Source organism: Crotalus tigris, unplaced genomic scaffold (genome assembly GCF_016545835.1).
Source record: "Crotalus tigris isolate CLP2741 ecotype Arizona unplaced genomic scaffold, ASM1654583v1 scf7180000024419.1143555, whole genome shotgun sequence".
NCBI classification, from domain to species: domain Eukaryota; kingdom Metazoa; phylum Chordata; class Lepidosauria; order Squamata; family Viperidae; genus Crotalus; species Crotalus tigris.
Window position 1 is genome coordinate 635,982 of NW_024100585.1, and position 23,722 is coordinate 659,703.

At 37.7% G+C, this 23,722-nt stretch overlaps 1 protein-coding gene across 2 annotated transcripts in view; it reads left to right on the top strand.

Moving 5' to 3' along the window:
• The first annotated feature begins 13,550 nt into the window (after positions 1–13,550).
• LOC120301983 (synuclein alpha interacting protein) overlaps positions 13,551–23,722 on the top strand; it is a 119,696-nt gene continuing 109,524 nt past the window's right edge. For both annotated transcript variants that reach the window (XM_039329856.1, XM_039329859.1), the window contains exon 1: positions 13,551–13,685. The gene's annotated coding sequence lies outside the window, so the exon portion shown is untranslated. The remainder of the gene's footprint in view (positions 13,686–23,722) is intronic.

The window sequence follows — 23,722 nt, forward strand, 5'->3', positions numbered from 1 at the left end:
TGTTTCTGGCACACAGCTTACAGAGTGATGCCACCTTTAAACAAGCAAATTTTATTTAACATTCATATTGATTAGATTTCTTAATATCTGTACTTATGGCATATCAATTAAATCTCTTAATACCTATATTTATGACAGGGAATTATGAAAGCTGAAGTCTAATACCAATGGGTTAATATTGGTCTAAGCCATGTTAAAACTACTTAAGCTTTTGCTGAAGCTGTCTGAAGATGGCCTTAGTGAAAAGCAAGCATTTGAAGACCCGTTTAAAGGCTGTTAAGCTACTCTGATTTCATGACATACAAGCATACATCAAAACAGTCAGTAGATCTATGCTGCCCACAAGCTCATGTCAATAAACACTTTTCTCTTGCTCCAGACATTAGACACTGTTTTTTTATCAGGTGGGTAATAACAGAACTCACTTTAATTATCCTTGTGTTACTAATCTCATCTTCCACGCTCCTGAGCCTCACCTTGCCAGTTTGACTGAGACAACTCCCCACCCCCGGAGTTGTCAATGATTAGTGATTGCTTAAATGATGAATGCATTCGAATTCCTTGTTTATCATACCAACTGAAAATTCTGCAACACTGAAATCTGTGTGGCCAAGGCAAACCATGGTATGGCATATAATTCATTTTTATTGCAGTCCCAGGAGTTTAATCTCCTAGCTCTCTTCAGATGCAGCAGTTTCATTACTCTAGAATGGTAGATTTATTTTTCAGCGCTTTCTACTGTTTGCTGTAATGTAAAGGAAAAAGAATGACTCCTTGCTGAAACATCCTGTGGTTTTACAGTAACAGTCTTTTTCAAACAAAAGTGTCATCTTGATTCTCTTAATCTAATGGCAAAGACAACAGGGAGTCTGTAAATATACTCTCCCTCTAGATCTGCACACAGTTTTCAATATGATGTTACAATTTTGAAACGGGCAAAACCTGCATTTGTTCCAATAAGCTTTGATGCTCTTCTTTAAACCAGGCAACATATTTCACTTACAGGGCAAAAAATGCTGAGCAAAGTAAGAAGATGGAGGAGACTGTGGAAAATCTCAATTAATGTGAAGTACAATATTTTACTTTTCAGAATAAAACACAAGTGCATGAAGGTGTGTGGTTTTAGTGTCAGAATAGAAAACCTGCATAGAATTTATAAGAATATAGATGCTGCCACTTAAGTTCATTGACCAGTCATGCAAATGTCAGGGAGATATTGACATCCAGGCAATTACCAGTTTTTCTCTGGCAGATAGAAATGGGCAATGTAAAATCAGTAAAATCAATCCTGCTTTCCAAGGCTTGTCCTTTTCCTTCCCAAATAGAGATGCAGAATCTGAAACTCTGGAATTCATTGTAGATTCCACCTCCCAACTTGATAGTTGTTACTGAATTGCAAAAATTATTACTAAATTATAATATTTAAAACAATAAGGGGAAAGTGATTAAATATGCGAGCAGCTATTATGTAAAATCGCATTTAATCCAATTTGATTTTAGTCAAATGGAATTTGGCCTTGGTGCTGTCCATTCTTTTCTCTTGGACCCATCTCCTCATTTAAATCAAGCATGTTGTGGATTTTAGGCCAGTCACTCTCTCCCAGCCAAACCTGCAACACAGGATTGTTGTTGTGGTGGGAAATAGGAAGAAGAAGGAGTAATAGGTATATTTACTGCCATGAGTTATCTATAAAAATCCTAAAGGTAGGATATAAATAAAAATAAATGGCCGAGTGTGGTCCTGAACTATAACAAAAATGAGCATTCCTTCCCTTGAATATTGTGTGACATGCTACAACTTGGAAAGAATATGCCTAGGGGTTAATAATGTATATTCTTCTCTTCAAGGGCATTCTTCCTTAAAAGAAAAAAAAAAAAATCAGAATGCTCTTTTTTCCACAATTCAGTATGTCAAATCTGTTTCAAGTTACAAATGGAAGAAAAGAGAAAAAATTATATTGCAGCATCCTCAAAAATGCCACTGTAAAACAATAAATAATGCTACAGGAATTAAATAAAGCTTGGATTCATTGCATATAAATTTTATTGGAGCCAAAAAATAATGTGCAATATAAACATTAAAGAAAAATAAAACAATGAAGAATCCTGAAATTATAAAACTTTACAAAATTTATTATAGCATAACTTTTTATAGACTATTGTAATGAGATGCAATATTAATTGATTTGTCATAGAAATCACTTTTAAGTGCCAAATCTATATAGGATTGTATCCAACATTTCTCAGATTACAGCTTTTGCTTATTTTATAGATTAAAAATATAATGCATATGCTTAATATCATTTATTGTTTTCTCTCTATTTATCGTATAAACTGTTGACTTAACAATTTATAAAGTGTGCACAATGGGAGACTAATTTCTAGGGCTGGTCTATATTTGCTTTCTCAATGTAATGGTTTGTTCTGACTTTAGTGTTGGGTCAGTAAAATAAAGTTACACCATCCTCAAAATTTCTGTAGTACACAATCTTGCAAGGATTCTCTTTTCATGCTAATATAATGAAAACTGGACACGCAGTCATAAACTGTTACTCTTAACATCAGACAACCTTCTCATTTTCCTCTCTTCATTGAATCTGCAGCATCACCATTAGCATCACCATTAAAACTGAAATACCATTTGTATGTCTCTGTATTTGGCTATTTGATCTTGCCAGATAGCTCTTGTATCCAAATGACTTGAGTGATATCCAAAATATTTAAGTAATCAGATGTTTGGATAAGGAGGAATTATATTTAATGAGGTTAGCATAACATGGAAAGCAGATAATATATTCAAATAGATAAAAATTCTGAATAATGGATATATAATGGATGGCAAAGTTCAGTAAATTAGGGGGAAAGAAATTTTGTCTTAAATTGTGCATGTCAAAAAAAAAAGACATATCTGACTATATGTGATATGAGCTGTTACTCATATTCCAATAAGCATGTTTAAGCAGGTCAGAAATTTGCAGAACGTCTTGTAGAATACAGTTGCTTCTATAATTCAGATGAAAATTTGACAGCAATGAATTGCTATTAACCATATGAGTAGTAGTATCAACTTCTGAAGCAAGCCTGGCTGAAGCCATCTTTGTCGTCCTAAGTTGCCGCATAGATTGGGGGGGGAGGTGACGAGGGAAGGAAAATGAAAGTACTGTATTGCTAGATAAAACACAGAGCAGTCCCATGGGAACCAAGGTCATTCCTGCAGGAACTGGAAGGAGGATTGAAGATGAATTGAGGAGCCTGCCAATTAATTTTATTGGGTCATATGATCTATAGCATAGTAAAGGGGAGAGAAATGTTACTTTTAGCTACATTGAATCTCTAGGGAAATTTCAGAGTTGGTTTCACTTTTGACCGTGCCAATATTATGTATCCAATAAACATGTGCTTTGAGGAAACTTCAAGCCTCGGAGTTCTGATTTATTTGGTTTCATTAGTCGGAACCTTGACAAGTAGTTCTGCAACTGTCACTGAAAGATGAAACCATGACTACTAGATCCTACTGAAATTTAGCAAGGTAGCATATGCTTTAAAATAGTTAGCATGTGCTCTGGGATTTGAAGTCTACACACTTTAAAGTTGCCAAGTTTGAAAAACATGCTTTTATTGTTTTATTTAAAAAAAACCTCAGCATAAATTTGCATAAATGGCACCATTTAAAATCTAATTGCATTTATAGTTCTACAATTCTTTTCAACCTCTCTAGATTCTTAGAGCTGGCGTCCCTATTTGTGACATGGTGTTTTGTAGTTGACCTGCATTCCTTTCAAAACCTGTTAATCACATACAGCTGACCAGCATTCCTCCCCCTCCCCCCAAAAAATCCTTTCCAACCCACCTAATCAAATGCATTTCAAATACTCCAAACAGTTATTTAGACTTCATATATGTACAAGTGTGAAACTGTGTTGTCCAAATATTCCTGTCAAGGAGTGCAGCATTAGTTGAACGTTTCCAAAAGAAACCTTGCAGAATATTTCTGTACTCTCCATATATAATAGTTTCATGAATTTTAGCTAAGCATTTTTTTCTTTCTCCCTCAAAATGCAGCTTTAGCTAATTCCCAGCACTTGGGTTTTTGAAAATGTAGGCAGCTTCCTATAATAGTATGATTGTACATTAAATGCAATGGGTAGTTAAAAGGCAGTTGCTTTTGCTTCTCATGTTACTAATACAGAACATACTTCTATGATCAAACGTGGTTGAAGGTTCAGTTTAGTGATGTTCAAAAAACAGTGTGAAATGAATTAGCTGCCAGGCTCACTTATGCAGCATGATTTACCATTGCCTTTATGGTCTTAATTGTATTCTTCAATAGGAAAGCCAAGAAATGAATTGCTAAGGCATTAAATATGGAATGAAGAACAAATGAAACAAAAAGATTATTCCTAGTTGTGCTATATGCAATCTATGTATGGGAGTCATTTCATCTACTTGTATTGCCAGATCAAAATTATACATGACATTAACTTTTGCTCATTTCTCTTTGTGTAGAATTTCAGCAGCATTTGCTGGTCAGAATAGCTGATTTTTGTTTTAAAATTAAAACAAACAATAACAAAGAACAAGAAAATTTAAGAAAGGATTGAAAAAAGCATGAGGCTTACAGAAAAAAAAATCTGGCCTCTAGATAGGAAAACATGTTAAATCAGAGTGTAATTAAAGTATAAATCATGAGAACATAGTTTAATACATTTTAAAAATCCATTCAAGCCAGCCAAAACACTTATTAACACAGTATTTTCCCATTTCCATATGATTTTAGTTTGAAATGATATCAGTTACTAAGTTAACTCCACTATGAATTCTTTTGTTACTACAAACCAAAGAGTGCAAGATGTAAGCAGAAAAACTACTTGGCTTACATTTGACAGTGCACAATATATATATGTGTGTGTGGAAAAATTTGGGATATAAAGTAATGGTTTCTAATTGTTGGTAATCCTGGAAATACTGTTCTCTAACGAAAGAGAGTTACAGATAGGCGAATGGAAGCGCGCTTTCTCTATTTGAATGGTGCCCCCAATTCCATTTGTATCTTCTGGAAGGAAGCAAGATGTGTACTTTCCAAGGTTTTAACAAAGCCAAGAAACATGGTTTTATTTTAAACAGATGTGAATGAATTCTGTTGGGCATTTTTAGGTATTTTTAGTCTAATGCTTATAGCAGAGTAGTTCATGTTTTATATTCATTACAATACAAGAATATTTTTATAATATAAAATTTACTTTGCTGAATTAGACCACATGCCTTCTTTTTAGCATATATTTCCACGACTCTGCCAGCCTGATGCCTGTGAGAAAGTCATCTGAGGCATAGCAAATCTTCACTGTTGGTTCCCATTTTATTTTATTTTTTATAAAAATCACTCATGTTTAATAGCTTCTATTGCACCTGCATGTTACCTCTTCTCCAATCAATTATGGGAGATTATAGATTACCATACTAAAGTATTCATGCTGTAAAAAACACTGGATTTTGTTTCAAACCTCCTGTAGAAGTGATGATGACCTATTAATTGCTGAGAATCACATTTAACATTTTTGGGTGCGGAGGCTGTAGTGGGTGTGGTGGTTATATAAAGTAACTGAGACCAGGATATTTTGGAAGGGAGTTCTTAGATCAGAGGAAAGCTGGGGTTTCTTTCTATTTTTAATTGTAGCAGCCTATTTTACCACTGACAAAAACGAGTACTTCCCATCTCAGGAAGTAGCAGGAAAGAGTCACTGATTTTCACTAACTAGGATCAGAAGCAGTTTCAGAGGTTGCAAAAAAAAGAGAAATTCATGGGCCAAATGAAGCCTTCAAGGCTCGTTGCCCATACTTGTCCTACAGCTCGATCAAAATTTGTTATTGTTTTTCCTGAGCTGAGTAATCTCATTTAAAAAGATCATTGGTTCCATTTAACTTGATTTTAAAGCATTTTTTTTCTTTTCATCTGAATATCTCATATGATTTGAATGGTATGGCAGTTTTTTTAAGAAAATGAATAAAAATCAATGTCACTCTTGATCAGTGCAATGTGATCTAATAGTGGAGGACTTTAACATCAGTCCGTTTTATGGACAGACTACTCTCTGATTGCATTCTGGCTCAGAAGTGTCATTCTCTTCCATGCAGAGATAGGACCCCTTCAATCAGCTCACCGTAATGACTGATGGATCCAGTAGACTTTCAGAGGCAGCCTGGAGTTTCTCCCAAGAATATGGTGGGTCTTTTGGCTAAGGCCCTAATATCTTCCTGGATATGGGTAGATAGCCCCATGTGGGCTCTCTGTGTCATGGGGCATACCATGATTTACTGAGAAGTTCTGAGAGATGAAGAATGAGAAGAGATGCCTGGAGTGATCTTGAAAAAAGACTTGGATCGAGTGACTGAACACAGATAAAGGCCTCTACTAGGAAATTCTTCATTGCAATAAGGACAGTAAAACATCAATATTTCATCACCCTTATTGCATCCATTGATAGCCATTCATTCTTCCTGTTTCAGATGACCCAATGCCTACTGGGCAGGAACGGTCCACAGAATCATTGCAGAGCCATCTTGAGAAACATTCTGGCCTCTTAACAGGAAAAAAAATCATTCAGATTCACTCCAAGATGGACTTTGATTAGGTAGGTCCAGCCAATGTATTCATTTGGGATGAATTCCAACTGTAACTCCTCTGAGGAAATAGACAGGATTCTCTGGACTGTGAATTTGACCATCTATTTACCAGACACAGGCCCATATTGGGACATAAAGGCAGCCCATGCTGTGGTGTCAGCCTTTTTGAGGGAGGCGTGATAACTCTGTCCTTGAAAGAAGTGGTAATATGTCTCCTTCTCAAGAGGTCAGTTTTGGACTGGACTGTCCTGATTAATTCTCATCCCATCTCCGTCCTCCCTTTGCTTGTTGATGACTTCTGGAAAATCTGGGATGGAGGTGTGCATTCTTCTTGATTTCTTAATGGTTTCAGTATTGTTACCCATGATATCCTTCTGAATAGGCTCTAGGGGATTTCTGCTGTCCTTCCTTCTTTCGTCTTCCTTCCTTCCTTTGGGGCCAGTTTCAGTCAGTGTTGGTAGGGGGAGGAGAGGCCCTTCCCTAGGCCCCTCCTTGTATTTAGTGATCTCTCCCCTCCTATTCAACATCGAACTACTGGGTGCAGTCATCTGCTGGTTTAAGATTTGGTATTATTGATATGCTGATGATATCCAATTATATATTTTGATTCTAGACTGAATTTATGTATTTAAAATATTTATTTATATAGCCACCCATCTTATACAAAACTCTGGATCGCTCACAATTGAATGAATGAATTGAATGAATGAAGCTGCCAGTGCCCTGTCCCATTGCCTACAGGCTGTTTAGGCCTGGATTGGGAGAACTGTATTCAGCATAATCCCACCAAAACTAAGTAACTGTGATTGTTAGGACTCCTAGATCCTGGGAGATTCCAACTTTGATTTTGGGTGGGGTTACACTTCCCCTCAAGGGTGGTATGCTATCTGGGGTATTCCTCCTGAGCAGGAGACACCTGTGGCCAAGAAGGCTTTGGCACAGTTTCATTTGGTGCACCAGTTGTGCCCTTTTCTGGATTACGTTGCTCTTCAGACACTCACTCATGCTTTAGTCACCCCAGGGCTTGACTATGTGACTATTATAATGTGCTCTGTGTGGGACTGTCCTTAAAAGATTCAGAAATTTCTATTGGTCCAAAATATAGTAGTGCAAGCTACAAAGGAATGCCTTGGTTTGCACATGTGATACCTATGCTTTGCAAGGACAGATTAGCTGCCAGTTTCCTTCCAGGTATGATTCAAGATGCTGGCCATGACCTATAATAAAGCTCTCCATTGCAGAGGGCTTGTTATTTGAGTGACCATCTATTTTCTTTGGTGTCCTCCAGATTGGCATGAACTAACAGAATGGGTGTATTTCAGGCTCCTTCAATTAAATAGTGTCATCTTTTGTGATGCAGGGAATGTACCTTCTCTGTCAATATGCCTGGCCTCTGGTAGGAAGTTCTTCTTGTAACCCAGATGGCTCCCAACCTAACAGCATTTCAGAAGGATTGAAGATCTGGCTCTTTTCCCAGGCCTTTGAGCCGAGGTGGTGCAGCAGTTAGAGTGCAGTACTGCAAGCCACTCTAGCTGACTGTGTTCAGCAGGTCAGCGGTTCAAATCTCACCGGCTCAAGGTTGACTCAGTCTTCCATCCTTCCGGGGTAGGTAAAATGAGGACCCAGATTGTTGGGGGCAATGTAAATATATATATATACATTGCTTACTGGTGTACACCACTTAGAGAGTGCTTGCACTTAAAGCGGTATATAAGTCTCATAAATAAATAAATAAGGTAACTCTTGTGAGTTCCATATTTGGCCAGGTTTGCCAATTTGTTTTTTATCTACTTTTACTTATTTGTATATGGAGATATATGGATGTATGTTTTTATAACTGTATTGAATTTTATTTTCTTTGTAATACTTAGATGTCCTCAGGGTTGTTTGGACTCAAGCATTAGTTTAATGAATTGAACTGAATTGATTGTTATTGTCAATATTTGCATGCAGTAGATATCCTTTATATTAGTGCTTCTTCTGTAAGGGTTTCTGATATCATGTTTTGCACCAAAGCTGAGTAAAAAGGCAGAGAATGATCATATGTTTTTCATATCTACTTTCCCCCCTTTTCATTTATTTGCGATACTTATATTATACAGGTTCTGTAAAGATTTTCTACAGATTCTTGTTTACCATTTTATTGGATCCAGTGGACAAAAACAATAGATGCAGTGAAAAGATGGGGTTTTTTTATATTCGGTAGGGGCAGGGGAGGCAAATAATGATCATTATGGCCAGTGGTGGGATTCAAATATGTGAACAACTGATTCTCCGTGTGGATGCCGCTTCCAGAAGTCCATTCTGAGCCTGGACAACAAAAAATTAGTTGCCGGTTCTGCTGAAGTGGTGCTGAATCCCACCACTGATTATGGCTATTACTGTAGAAACACTCTGGCCATACATTTTCTCATGATCAGCTGATGCAAAATCATTAGAGATAGAAAGTAATAATTATTTTTACTAATTACATCATATTCACCTAATAATGGTCAATATGTTTGTAGTTGCATATTTAGTGCAAAAGAAAGGTACAAATCTACATGGTACGACTTACAGTTATTTATCTTAAGATAGTGTAATATAACACCAAAATAGGCATTGCTGATTTCCCTTAATCATTTATTGCATGCCCATATGAAAATAGTTTAAAAAGCCAAAATTTTAATTTCTATACTAAGAAACATTTAGGCTTAAGCATGCCCCAAAATAAGCTCTGTATATGAATTTACTTGTGGTTTTTGAAATAAAAAACATTTGGCATGCAACAAAAGTAATCATGTTATTATCAATTCATATGTTATAGGACTAGGTTATGCCCCTGTATTTCTGGAATCACTTCCTCAAATTGAGCTTTGCAAGATCTTTATCTGCACAGTTTTTGTCAACAAATATTGTCCATATATGTTAGATTTCACCTGTGATAATGCCCAGAAGAAAGTTGTTTAAACATAGCCATATGTTCTGATACTAATGCTATTGGACAAATATATCTACGGTTTTAAATCTGAAAACCCAGCTGTTTTTTAATGAATTTCAAAATATTTTCAAAGATTATACTACATTAGTCTATTCTTTGCACCTTTTCCTATCTTATTCCCAAACTGCAGAAAAAGTCATTTTAGAAAATTATTCTCTGTGAGTTTTTAAAATAATTATTTTGGTATGTAATTCCAGTTGAGCATTTTGAATAGTTCCATTTTTAAAATTCTTGTTCTTTAATTAGATATTAAAGAAGGTTTAATTTGGTTTTGTATTTTACTTTTTTCTTATTATTTTTTTTTAATTTGAGAGGTATAGGTTATAAATCCAACAAATAAATAAACTGGCTAGAATAGCTCAGGAAAATATTATAAAATAATGATGGTGAAATTTAGATAAAATCAAACTTACGGTCTATTGAAATCCCATGGTTTTCAACAAGTCTACTCTAAATAGGGTTGCATTAAGGCCACCTTCTCCAAAATGATTATGCCCATAGCACTTAGCAATAGCACTTACTACTATATACTGCTCCATAGTGCTTTACAGCACTCTCTGAGCAGTTTACAACATCAGCATATTACCCCCCAACAATCTGGGTGGAAGGCTGAGTCAACCTTGAGTCAATCAGAATCAAACTCTAGGCTATGAGCAGAGTTAGCCTGTAATACTGCATTCTAACCACTGTGCCACCACACTTCCTTATATCAGTGGTCAAAACTTTTGTGGTTCGGTGGCTCAGCTGGGAGGGGGGAAGAGGGAAACCAAGCTGCACGAGCAGTGGGCTGATGTGTGTGCAGCTTGACTCATGAGAGCAGCGGGTCGGCATGCACGCACATGCACATGCAACTCAACTGTGAGTTGTGCGTGCATGTGTATGCATGCCAGCCTGCTACTCATGTGAGTCGAAATGTGCTTGCATGTGTGTACTGCCCTGTGGCCGCTTGCGAATAGGCAGTGGCCCAGTCTCAGGCCACAGCCTGGGGGTTGGGGACTGATCCCTGGCTTATATTGATCCATCCTGTCAGATCCTCTCAAAAGAGGGTGGTCACATTCCGTCCTTCAAAAGATAGACCTCTATGATAGCCCCAATATATTTGGACACCTTGTCTCTAAGAGTACACCTGTGCCTTTTGTTACTGGCAGTTAGCAAGCCTGGAAAATCTTTATTTGGGTGGGTTTTTTAAGGGTAATGGTCCCTGAGCTGTTGCTGTTTATTCTTTTTTATTGATTTATTAAACCAATTTATATAGCCACCCATCTCATAAACAAGGGACTCTGGGCAGCATACAAGAGAGCTAAAAGAGTTAATAAATAGTAAATGAAGGATGAAAACCAAACTAAAACATTGAATAATAGATGAAGGGATGTTAAATAAAGTGGAGCCACCTCACTAGTTCACACATCCCCTGGGGTTTCTGCTGGCTTAACCAAGTGTTGAGGAACTTCCAAAAGCTCAACAGCAACAAAGCCAACCACACCTTGAGGAGGAGAAGATTCCACAGGATAGGCATCACAGCAGAAAAGGCCCACCGATGAGGGCCTGCCAAATGGAGCTTTATATATTTTTTAATTGGAGGGGGATTATTTTACACTGTGGTGAGAGAGATGATGTTTTACTATATGGATCGTTTTCATGCCTCATACTTTTCCAAAATTCATTATTTTTCCAAAGTGCCATGTAATTTATTAATGCAAAGTAAAGTTGTAAAAATTCTCTCTTTCCTATCACTGTTTTTCTTGTTTTGTGAAGTGGATGGATTATTTTCTTTGAGAACCAAATGGAGCCAAGAAGAGGAAAATTACTTACATTTCCTATTGTCTCACTAATAGACGGAACAATACAATGTGCATGTACAGTATATACTTTATACCAGAGGGAACTGACAAATTATAATCTTTAGACCGGTTTAGATTCCCTAATACCTAGCATGCATAGCATACGTAGCATGCATAGCGCTCAGAGACTTTACTCATTTTTTATTCTGCATCTAATGTCAACAGAACTGGAGTTCTAACCCTCTCTGGGAATTTAAGCGCCCCTTATAATTGAACTGCCTGTTTCTCTTGCCTGCTGATTCCTTCTATCCCTGCATAGGAAAAGACTGTTAAAGCTAAGGAATACAGGAACTAATGCATAGAATAACATATTCTTCTTGCTTTTTTTGTTGCTATTTTCATCTGTGATACATTGGTATATTTCTCTCTCTCTCTCTTTCTTTCTTTTTCTTTCTCTCTCTCTCTCTTTCTTGAAGACTATCAAATGATCTGTTTCTACTGACTCCCTACATTTTGCAAAAACACAATACTATTTAGAAACACCATACAAAAGCAAAGTAAGTGGACAGATGAGCTCAATCTGAGATGAAAACCTAGCCCCATCAGATACACCTGAACCACAGTCCTTAGCCTCCTTCATTATTGATCATTGTAGCTGAGGCTGCTGGATACAGTTGCTCAGCAATATTAAGGTGACACAACTGCCATTCCCGTGATCTACATTTTATTTTCAGCCCATTAACTGGGCTATGCTTAGAACTGAACTCATGCAGATTAGAGTTAAAGAAAAAAAAAAAAGTTGTTCTTCTAGTTAGTTGAAACAGATCTGGCACCAGCTAATTCCTGGTGACTAAATGCCTTTGGCAAAAATGTGTAGCTTTTCTAAGGACAATCCTACAATCTTTTCAATCCATTTTATCATCTATTGTCTTTCCTTCTTTTACTATTCTTTCTTTCTTCTGGGAGTTTATTTTTTATGGTCCATCATCTGTTCAGATCACATGGGCCTTAACAGCAAGTATTTTCACAATAAAGTACAGCACACTTACCAGGATCATTTCCATGCTATCCCTCTGAAGAGGGATCCCAAAGTTAGTTTATTATTAACTATAATGAGGAGAGATGATTTATCTGCATATATTTATGCTGTCCACCCTCACTTTAAATGACTGCATTAAAGCAACAAGAGATGTTCCAGAGAAATTGTATTAATAAACAAAAAAGTCAATATTTATTTAGAAACAAACAACACAGTATCATTTTCATCTACTCTTAATCGAGCCTGAAAATAAACTCCTTTTATCATCTGAATTGGCACAGAAAACACATTTTGTTCTGTATAAAAGTTTATTAACCCTTTAGGTTCTCAGTGATGCAAAGCCGCTGGGACTACCATTGTTCAGGATGGGTGGAGGCTGAAGCAGCTCTGAAAAACAGGAGAATATTTTGAAAAACGTCTACGAAAGTATACACGCACACCCACATACACAAACACTAAAGCTGGAGAGGATGAGGAAGAGAAGCCAGGGAGAAAGGAGGAGGAGGTGAGATGCCAGATGGGAGGACAGGCAAAATGTGGCAGGAAGAACTGGGACTGGGCGAGAAACGAAGCCGGGAGGCGGCAGCGAGGAAGGCGGGCGAGCCAAGGAACGCTCGCTAAAGGAAAGGCGAGGAAAGGTAGAAGGGAAGAAGAGGAAAGGGGAGAGCAGAGGCATCACAGGACCTGTGGCGAGGAGAAAAAAATGAGAGGCAGGGTGGCGAAGGGGGAGAAGAGCGAAAAGAAGTGAGAGTGAGGCGAACGAGTAGAGTAGGGGAGACTGGAATGCGTGGTCGGTGAGGAGCGTCCGGAGGGGGGGGGGGGCTTGAAAGGGGCTATTCAGCATCAGGAGCTAGGTGGGTGGGGAAGCTCCAGCCGTTCAGCCTCAGCTCGGAGAGGAGCAGGAGCGAGCCACCTCTGCTTGACCACCGCCGTCCCCTCTCCGCCTGCTCTTCTTCCTTTTCCCTCAGGGCCTCCCTTTGAAGTCACGTGGCAGCCCCCCCTTCTCGGCAGCCCCCCGAATTCCCGGCGTGGGGAATGGCCTCGGCTTTATTGTGACGCAAGCAGCCGAGAAGCCGGCGCTCGCGTCCCCAAGCCCTCCCGTGCCGCGTTCTGCTGGAGCCAGACGGCAGCAGCCGCGGCGGCGGCGGCGGCGGCAGCAGCAGCAGCAGCAGCAGCAGCAGCAGCAGCAGCAGGAAGCCAGAGCCTGTCGAGCCGCGGCGAGGAATCCCCCGAAGGTGGCGGAGGAGCGGAGAGCCTTGGCAGGGTGAGTGCGACCAAGTTCCACCTGAGGGAAGGCGAGGGGGCGCGGGGAAAGGCTGCCACAAGTTTGCTGTGGGGACTCTCCTCTCGTTTCGGCTGCCTGGATTTTTTGGGGGGGGGGAATGAGGGGGAGGCGGAGAAGGCGCCGAGCTCGGCTGGGACTCCCTGCCCGGTCTCGAGGGCTGCCCTACCGGGAAAAAGGTTTGGCGGTGGTGTCTCTATAGTAACGCCGCAGCTGCGGGGCTCTTTGAAGGGGAAGCTCACGCCGGCAGCAACAGCTCCCAGCAGCCGCTGGTCCCTCTTGTTGCTCGCGACTCTGCGCGGTTTGGCTTCCTCTTTTGTAGCCTACCTTTTTTCCTTTCCGTCAAGCTTTCTGTTCAAGGGGCAGTTTCTTGCCAAGCGGGCAGGTCTGGATATCAAAAATGGGACAAACGCTGCCTATAGTAGCAGGGAAACCTCTTAAACGTGTGTGTGTGTGTGTGTGTGTGTGTGTGTGTGTGTGTGTGTGTGCGCGCCAGAGAGAGAGAGACGGAGTGAGAGAGAGGTGTTCCTACAGCCAACTACGGAAAGATCACAGCTTATCTACGGGAAAAAAAAAAAAAAAAAGGTTCTTGGACAAGCACTACGGTACTTTGCATGGGTGGCTATCAAACAACGTCCAGAAACCAGCAACGTATACAGTGCAGTACTGAGGATGAGAAATGGAGAGAGAGGAAAGCATGCGAGCGAGCGAAGGAGATCAATGAGGATTAAAAAAAAAAAAAAAAAGGCAACAGACTTGAAAGTCCCATTTACAATTTGATTCGGAGATTTGCAAGCCACTTTTATGGGCGGTTAAGAGGCTCTCTCGGTTCTGACTTGCCTCTTCTGATCTTGTAACACCCCCCCCCCCTCCTTTCTTCTTCTTCTTTTTTTTTTTTTTTTAGTTTCCTTGTCTCCTGATGCTTTTCTGAAACAAGTCAGCAAGGTGGTGAATTCTGCAAACATTTCATTGCGGTTATTGTCAGAATGCCAACGGTGTATCTATTTATGTTGTTAAAAACGTAAAAAAAAGCAAAATTGGTGGGATGTTACTGGCCCAAAAAAAGTTTCCACAGGAAATGCTAGCATTCTTTGCTGAAGTCCGTGCAATGAAGAAATAGACCTCAGAAATAATCATTGTTGACAATTCTCAGTGTTACTTTGAGCAAACCCTTCAGATGTAATTAGTTTTTCCTGTTGCATGTTATGCTTGCATAGAATAACTGGTGAGCAGGATGCCATTGTCCTGCTGTTAGTTTATGCTTCCTGATCTTCCTTCTAAAGTGAACAAGAAGGATCTAATCATCTTGCAGTTGACAGGTATCCATCAAAGAACAAAAGTATTGTTCAGGCTTCTAAAGAATAATAAAAAACAACAACACCAGAACTAGTCTGCTAGAAATCAATGGATGTATTACTATTTTAACCATATACATATCAGATCTCTGAAAGATCACCATTATCTTAATTTCAGTGATCCTTCTAAATAAATTATGATGTCAGTGCAAATTGTTCACTTCTGAGCCAGGTATTCCTTATGTTGAAAATATTTTTAAAGGACACAAGATATTCAAATTACATATAACAACAATTTTAAAGCAGGGGTGTCAAACTCGCAACATCATGTGATGTGTTGCCGGGGTGGGCGCGGTTTCAGTATGACACATCCGGCCCGCGGGCTGGCAGTTTGACACCCCTGTTTTAAAGGAATTGGAAATAAATTGGGTTCTGTCTTCTGTTTTTTAAAAGATTTTGGAAGAAACTTTTAATTGAACTTTGTTGTCCAGCAAAATGCTCTACAAACTCTTTGTGTTTTGCATATCTGGTGTAAGTTCTATCTGGTGTGTGTGTGTGTGTGTGTGTGTGTGTGTGTTTTAGATTTCTGTTAAATACAGTACATGGTAAGGAATCTAAGGAATAAGACTTAGGGATTAATACTGCAGTTTGCTCATAAAACTATTCTGGTAAAAAAAATCTGATACTTTAAACATTCAGTTGCATTTGGTTGATTCAAGAACCAGGATGATACCTTTATGCCATATTTCATGTGGAGGAGAAATTGGGTGTGAAAAGTACTTTACTTTGGAGATGGGCTCAAGGCCAATTATAGTAGATTAGTTGCCATTCAGTACATTTTTCATCATTATGCTCAACTTGGAACATAAGGCCAGTGGCCTGCAATTCAGCATTTAACTTCCATAGTTAGCAAGCAGAAGTCTGCAAACAGGTCACAAGGCCACAGTATCTTCCAGTAGTGTTCAAGAACAAATGATTTTTAGAGGATAGGCATACTGTCTCTGACATTGGAAGTAATGCATACTGTAATAAAGTTGAGCTGCTTGTTTGCTTTGTTTTTCTGAGAGTATTATTTGCAAAAAAAAAAGACATCCACCCTTTCTCTTGCACAAGCATTAAATGCATATTAAATAAAAAAAAATTGAGAATGACAAGACAGTTTATTTTTGGAGGTTAAATGTAATCCTCTTGGAGAAGAATACAGGGACTCTCTGGCCTGTTGATGTCTCCTTTAAGAGGATAATCATCTCATCATGCAATGGTGTATGGTGATTGAATGGCTTGCCTTCAGAAGTTGGGGGTGCTTCATCAGAGGAGATTTTTAATAAGAGATTGGACAACCTTTGTCTGAAATGATATAGGAGTTCTTGCTTGAGTTGGGGGTTGGACTAGAAGACCTCCAAGATCCCTTCTAATTTTGTTATTCTGTCCAATCAGGTATTAATTCCTTCAAAAGAAATAAAGAAGGAGAGCTCTCAGAGGAATGTTTTAAAAGGGAAAGAAGAAAGAAACTTTCAAACATTTAAACTTTGAAAGATTTTTCATCCAGATGGATTCCAGAAGGAATTCACATCCCCTTTATTCTCTTTTCTCCCAACCTCCAAGGATAGGATTAATTAAAGGGATTGAACAATCTGAAAGTGCACTAATTTATAGCCATCATAATCACTAATTAGTAGTAGCTTTATATTTCATGAATTTGACTATCCTCCTTTTAAAGTTTGCAAAGCGGCTGCCATCACTGCATCTTTTGCATCATCCTGATTGGAGCTTCAGCTGATTGAAATGCTGTCTTTTTTTCAAAGGAACAACTGAAAATCTAACTATTCACCCATATACTAGTCCAAAACCTGTCACTGATTTCCTGTGATAAATATATTTTTTTTAAATTTAAGGACCACTGATTTATATATATTTGTTTTTATTTTGCTCTAGGCTCTTTTGAGAGGAAGATACCTTCAGAAATAAATTAGGATTCTCCTAATCTTGCAATAGCAAATTTCAATTTACCTGAACACTGTGTGAGAAAGGATTTTAATTTGTTTGTCTTGTACTTCTCATTATTTAGCATAATTTAATAACCTCTCATTCTAGTATTATAAGAGGGAAATAATCCTATCATTATTTTTCAGTTCCATCAGTTTTGTGTAAGGGTCATAACTGCACACAGCATTCCAAGTAAGATCATAGCACAGATTTTATAAAAGCAACATATTTTTTTTGTCCCAATCAACCTCAGCATAGTTCTTACCTTTTTATTGTAGCTTTTACACTAAATCAAGGGTTTTAAAAAAATCACCACCACAACTGATGTTAGAATTTTTATTTTGCTCCAATATAAATAATTTTATTTGTTTCTTTGTTGAACTGCATTTACCATTTTCATTTCAGTCCCCCTGTTTTTACAGATCTTCTTAGTACTCTTTGCTGTTCTATTTTGTGTTAGGTTTTCTAAATACCGTAATTAAGTGTCATCAGCAAGCATGACCTGTTCAGTAGTCACCCTTGATGCCAAATAATTTATAAACAAGTTTAAAGTACTGGTCCCAATTTAGGATGAGCAGAAAGCATTTGTTCTGACAGATTTCCAGTCTAATGGGAAAAAGTTGTCACATTGATTAGAGAGTAAAGGATGTTCTTTGCAAATAAACTTCTACAGTATTTTTGGGGATAACTACTGGTATCACTGGGCAGTCTAGGAGTCATGGGAGAACCAGCCTTTCTGCAAAGAGCCTTGTGATACAGGGAGAAAAAAAGAAAAATCTCCCTGGATCTTAATTGGAAAAAAAAAGAAGTGTACTCTCTGTCCCGATTCTCCTTCATGCATTTTTATATGTGAAATCCAGTGACAGCCAAAGTTCATTTGTAGCTAATGTTTGTGCTATAATGGACTTATTTAGGATAAAGTGCACTGGCAGAAATCATTTGCATTCCCAACCACAATACAAATTACTGGAAGATTACCACATTTTTACTATCCCCATCCCCATTTTATAAACTGCTGTCTGTTTATCTACCCAGCTATCTAATTTCTAGGCCATCCAACTCCAAAATGCTTCTGAGTGTCTTTACAGGGTTTATTAGATCCATAGGCCTGTTGATGTGCACTTAACTCTGCAAAATTAGAAACCATTCCTGATTTTCCAGCAAGATTTTTCATTCTACAGTGTTAATCATTTTATCTTTAATGCTTTGTCCTGGCAAGGGTATGGATGAGTAGTAACTTGGTTGAGTTATCATAGTCAGCAACAAAGTTGGCAACCAGTACAAGGTTCAAGCAAGAAGCAAATAGCAAGCAGTTCCAAAAACAAAATCCAATGTCAATCCGAGAGTTAAGTGACAGTAAATCAACATCAAGGATAAATGTAGGCATACTAACAGAACCTAATAGGACATTATTTCCAGCATAATGGAAACAATGAGGCTTAGAATCAAGGTCTTATCAAACTACAATCATTGGATATATCCAGTATTCAATTATGACATTGTATCCTTCAGAAAAATTCTCTCTTATGAGGTAGAATTCTGTTCCCAAGTAAACATGCTTTATCCTTGGCTCTCAACCAACAAAATCTAAGCTTTCTATATGCTTGGTGGGTTTCATCCTATCCAACTTTGAATCCTCAGTATGAGCCTGAACCAGTTGTGACCTTGACGTTCTTTTCTGCCTCTGAATTTAAGGAAAGCAAAAAATGAAATGGTTCAATGACTCCTCTGTGCTAGTTTACAAATAACATGACTACTTCCCATGAATCTATCCAGAACTGATGTTCACCTAATCAAGAATAATATCTGCTAATATCCTGAATCTTTATTGATGTGTTAGTGTAAAAGGATAAAAGGGGGGGGGCAATGTTGCCTAAGAACACTGGCTTAGAAAATGTTACATATTTCTGAGCATTTTCACAGTTGAGTTCCTTAAGAACTTTGAATGGTTTCCATTTGATCTCATTAATTTGTTTCATAGCATAGCAAAAAAGGGAGTACTCTAAGCTATTTAATATGGTCAGTTTGAGCCAGAGAAATATAATTATTCTCAAGTAATCAAGATGATATATTCCTGCAGATTATTCTTTTGAATTATAATTTAAATGATGCAATCCTAACCTATATCACTTCTCTTGTAACAATCCCCTGATTTGGTTTGTGGTGAAATGATTTGTTTTAAATAGTGGAGTTCATGATACAAAGGCCTGCTCAGATTTGCAGTTTGGTTAGTAATTTAAGTCTATCCAGGGTGCAAAAATCCAGATGGCCACAGCAGCAAAGTAACTGAGAAAGCTCTCTTTGCTGCTATCTAGCAACTATGGTATTTTTGTAGCCCTACCTAACTGACATGATTACAGTGGATATAGAAAGGCTATACATCCCTGTTAAAAGGCCAGGTTTCAGACGTAAAAAAATCCGACCAAGACAACTTACTTCAGAATTTCATCTAGATGTTGCCAAAATTGTGGCTAGACCAGGGTTGGGGCAAATACAATCATTCAGTGTGCCTTATCACTCAGTGAGGTTTCAATTTGCTGAATAGAGTATTAGGTTTATATCTTAACTTTATCTCTTACAGATGGCTATAAAAGTAACACTGGGTTTTTTGGAAGAAAGATGAGAACCAAAATAAGTAATTGTACAATAAATATTTAACAAATTTTCCTTACACATTTCTTCTGTTTTCCACCAGCCAAATGGCAATGGGGAAAAAAAACATAGGGCAACTTTTACAGCCCATATTTTTGCAACCAAGAGCTACAGATCTGCTATTCTTGCCTAATAGCTCTTCTATATAGTTACTTATAATTTTCATATGACATTTTTGCCCACCATATCAATGGCATAAAGCATTGTTTACCAAGTGCAGTGGCTGGTTTCACATAGCGTACTAAATCACATATAAACTAATATCCATAATCTCAATCTCTCACAGAAAATTTGTTATAATAGGTCATGTTGTACAGGCCACTTTTTCTTTTGTCCCATTATTTAGGTAGTATCTCTAAGGAGCCTTGGTGGTGCAGTGGTTAGAATGCAATATTGCAGGATAATTCTGCTGACTGCTGATTGCCAGCAATTTGGCAGTTCGAATCCCACCGGCTCAAGGCTGACTCAGCCTTCTATACTTCTGAGGTCATTAAAATGAGGACCCAGATTGTTGGGGGCAATAGGCTGATTCTGTAAACCGTTTAGAGAGGGCTTTAAAGCACTATGAAGTGTTATATAAGTCTAAGTGCTATTGCTGCATTATATCTCTAGAAATATCGAAGAAGCCAATCAATGCTTCTCTATAGCTCTTTATATTCTTTACATGTTAGTGCTGGTGTGATCCTGCCTAACCCTGCTTGTTTTCATGACATTATGATTCTTTTGCATCATTTGGGCTGTTGCTGGATCCATCATTATACAAAAATGTTTTACAAACTTCCACAGGTTCCAAATTGGAATGGCAAAAATTCTGGATGACTAAATTGCCAACAGGAGGCAGAAAGAATCTGTCAGTTACAAATGATTCACAAAAATGTATACAGTTGGTACCTCTGATTCCTTAACATCCATATTTATATTGCTTCCTTGATTAATGTATATTTCTTCAAGTATTAGATAAAGTGTATTGATTATTCAGAATATACAATAATACATAACAAGATCAACCAAAACATTATTATCAGATTATCACAACTGTTTGCCAGTTCACATGAGTATGTCTTTTATTTACTCAAATATCCCTATTTTTTCTCCCACTGACATTATTGTGCCCTTCAGTAGCGTGTAAATGTGCCAATTGTGTACAATATTTTATTTTAAGTTTTGATATCATTCAACCTTGGAAAATCCCTTGAAATCATAGTAGGGTAAATTTCCCTGGAGAAATACTGAGGTTTTCTATCTGTTATTGAGTAGCTACTTGTTGATTAGTTAGTTAAGTGCTCACATCTACCTGAAATCAGATTTTCCTTTTTATATTCTTACTGAAGTTGGGCAATGTAGCCAGATGTCCATTAATTTGAATTCAGTTGTTAATGACTAAGCCTCATCAATTTTTTGGAAAGATTGTATAACAAACAGCTTATCTTTTAGTAGTTTGCTTTTATGTTTATTAAACAATAGTCTCATATTTTTTATACCTTTTATGTCACCTAACTTGTCCGTATATTATAACATTAGATATGAAAATACAAAACTCAGAAGCAGTAATTTGAAGATAGAAAGGCATATTAGGATTTCTTTCATCAAGAAAATGACTGCAACTAAATTCTTAACAAACCTGACCTTAAATATTAGCTTGATAGTATCAGAAAAATGTTTGACCAAGAAGAGAAAAAAGATGTAGGTGACTGTAATGGATGATTCCATCCATAACTGCAAACAGTTAAACAACATTAACTTAAATAACAGTAGAAGGTCTGGAATATACACCTAAAAAATATTTGAATTTCCTTGTACTACTTATTCAGCTTAGTATGATCATATTTAATTTAAATTCATTGTTGACCTTCATTTTACATATATATATATATATTTTCCAGAGCTGTAAGCTTTGGCCTTCTTCCAGCAAATCCTATAATTGTACATACACAGTTTCCAAATACAAAAAAAAAAAAAAAAATTAGATCCATTTTATTAAAAAGAAAGGCAAAAAGGAAGATGGGAAGACCTTGAGAATCCAAGTAGTTAAGCGTTGGTATAACACAATAATTTTATGAGACATGTCTGTGTGTATAAAAGAGGAACAGCCAGAAGGGGAAAAGTGTTAATGCTTTGAAAACTGCTGTGTTTAATGACATACAGATTTTTTTTACATTAAAAAACATCAGGAAATGGATTCAAAGAGCTGCATATGTTATTTGTACAACTTCTTTACAAATACTTGTAGCAGGTTGCATGAAAGGAGGTTTGTCTAGGTATACCCTAAGCTTGAATAAATTTATATCCTTTTATAAGATATGGCATTTGTTCTCTCCTCTTGCACAAAACTCTTCTTCTGTTTCATTAAGAAGGATAGTTATCCAGTCATCCATGACTGTACTTGCAGTTTATCTTCCATGACCAATTGTTCCCAGAAGGAAATTAATGCCCATCAAATAACAGACATGAAGACAAAAAAAAAAAAAAAAAATAACTGCTTGGAAAATTATTGGGAGTATTATTTTATAGGGGACATATATGTTTTGGTAGGGTTTTTTAAAATTTTTGTCTTGTTTTACTCATGGTTAGAGAGTAGCTTTTTGAAGTCATATTAGTTTAAAAAGTTTATTAGTCATTTTAATAATGTTTTAAAAGAGTTATTCCTGCAACTTTTGCAATTATATTTATATGAAATAATAATATGAGATACATGTGTTTCAATTATTTTTTCATAAAAAATGCAAGGCAATAGTTAAGCTTATTTCAATCCCATTGATCCTAGTGAGAAAAAGGTAAGTAACTGTATTGTAAGTATATTCTGCTATAGAAATTACTGTTCAGTTTAGATGCTTTAAGTCAGACATGTCAAAAACAAGGCCTGGGGGCTGGATGCGGCCTGCAAAGTGGCTTCATGTGGTCTGCAAAGCCATCCTGGAAACAGTGAGGGAATGGCCCCCGCTGCCTTGGCCCTGGCCCAGGCGGCTGGGAGCCAATGTACAATTTTGTAGTGGCCATCTATGCTGAAACGCATTCAGTCTTAGCTCCACAAGGCCGTCTAGAAACAGCGAGGAACCAGCCCCTGCCATGTCGGCCCCGTCCCCTGGGTGCATGCTGGGGAGTGTCACCCTTTGTGAAGAATGAAGAAATGGACCATGCCTTGGTGCTTGTCCCGGTCCCACCCCCTTCTGCCAGAGACCCTCAGATCTGTCCCAGTCCTGCCCAGGCCCCCACAGGCACCCTTTACGCGAACGATGTAGAGCTGGCCATGTCCAGCCAGTAGGCCACACCCACTCCATCCACGCCCACCCAGTAGGCCACACCCACCCAGCCCCTCGAGGGCAACTGCAATGCTGATGTGGCCCTCAATGAAATTGAGTTTGACACCCCTGCTTTAAGTTCTTCCACATAAAATAGCCTGTGAAAGAATATGCACAACTAATGATGTATGTTTATAATAACTGGCATTGTTTATTGGCAGAAATAATGTAAATATGATTGCTATAAAATATTTTGCTTTACTGGCACAAATAATAAATTGAAGGAATGTCAATGTTACAAAGTGAAAATAGGCAAATTTGTAAAGTTCCCTATTTCTTCCAAACATGATATCATTGTTCTTTGGAAATCAGTTTGCAATTTTTAAATTATATTTTTGTAACAAAACTTTATTTAATCTTTAAAAAGGAAATTGTATATTACAAACTTATAGAAGATAGAAAAGAAAACAAATCTATTTTAATACTTATCAATATTCACTGGTTTATCAATGAATTCATTACTGTTATATTTATTTATTTATATCCTGCCTTTATTATTTTTACAAATAACTCAAGGTGGTGAACATATCTAGCACACCTTCCTCCTCCTATTTCCCCATAACAAGAACCCTGTGAAGTGAGTTGGGCTGAGAGAGAGTGACTTGGCCTTCATGGCCAAGGCAGGACTAGAATTCATGGTCTCCCACTTTCTAGCCTGGCGACTTAACCACTAGGCCAAACTGGCTCTATATATGAACAATATAAAGTATTATTATATGATATCACAGAATCTCTGCCATAGTAACACATATTGCTATGTTCTTTGATTAGTAAAAAATATTTACTT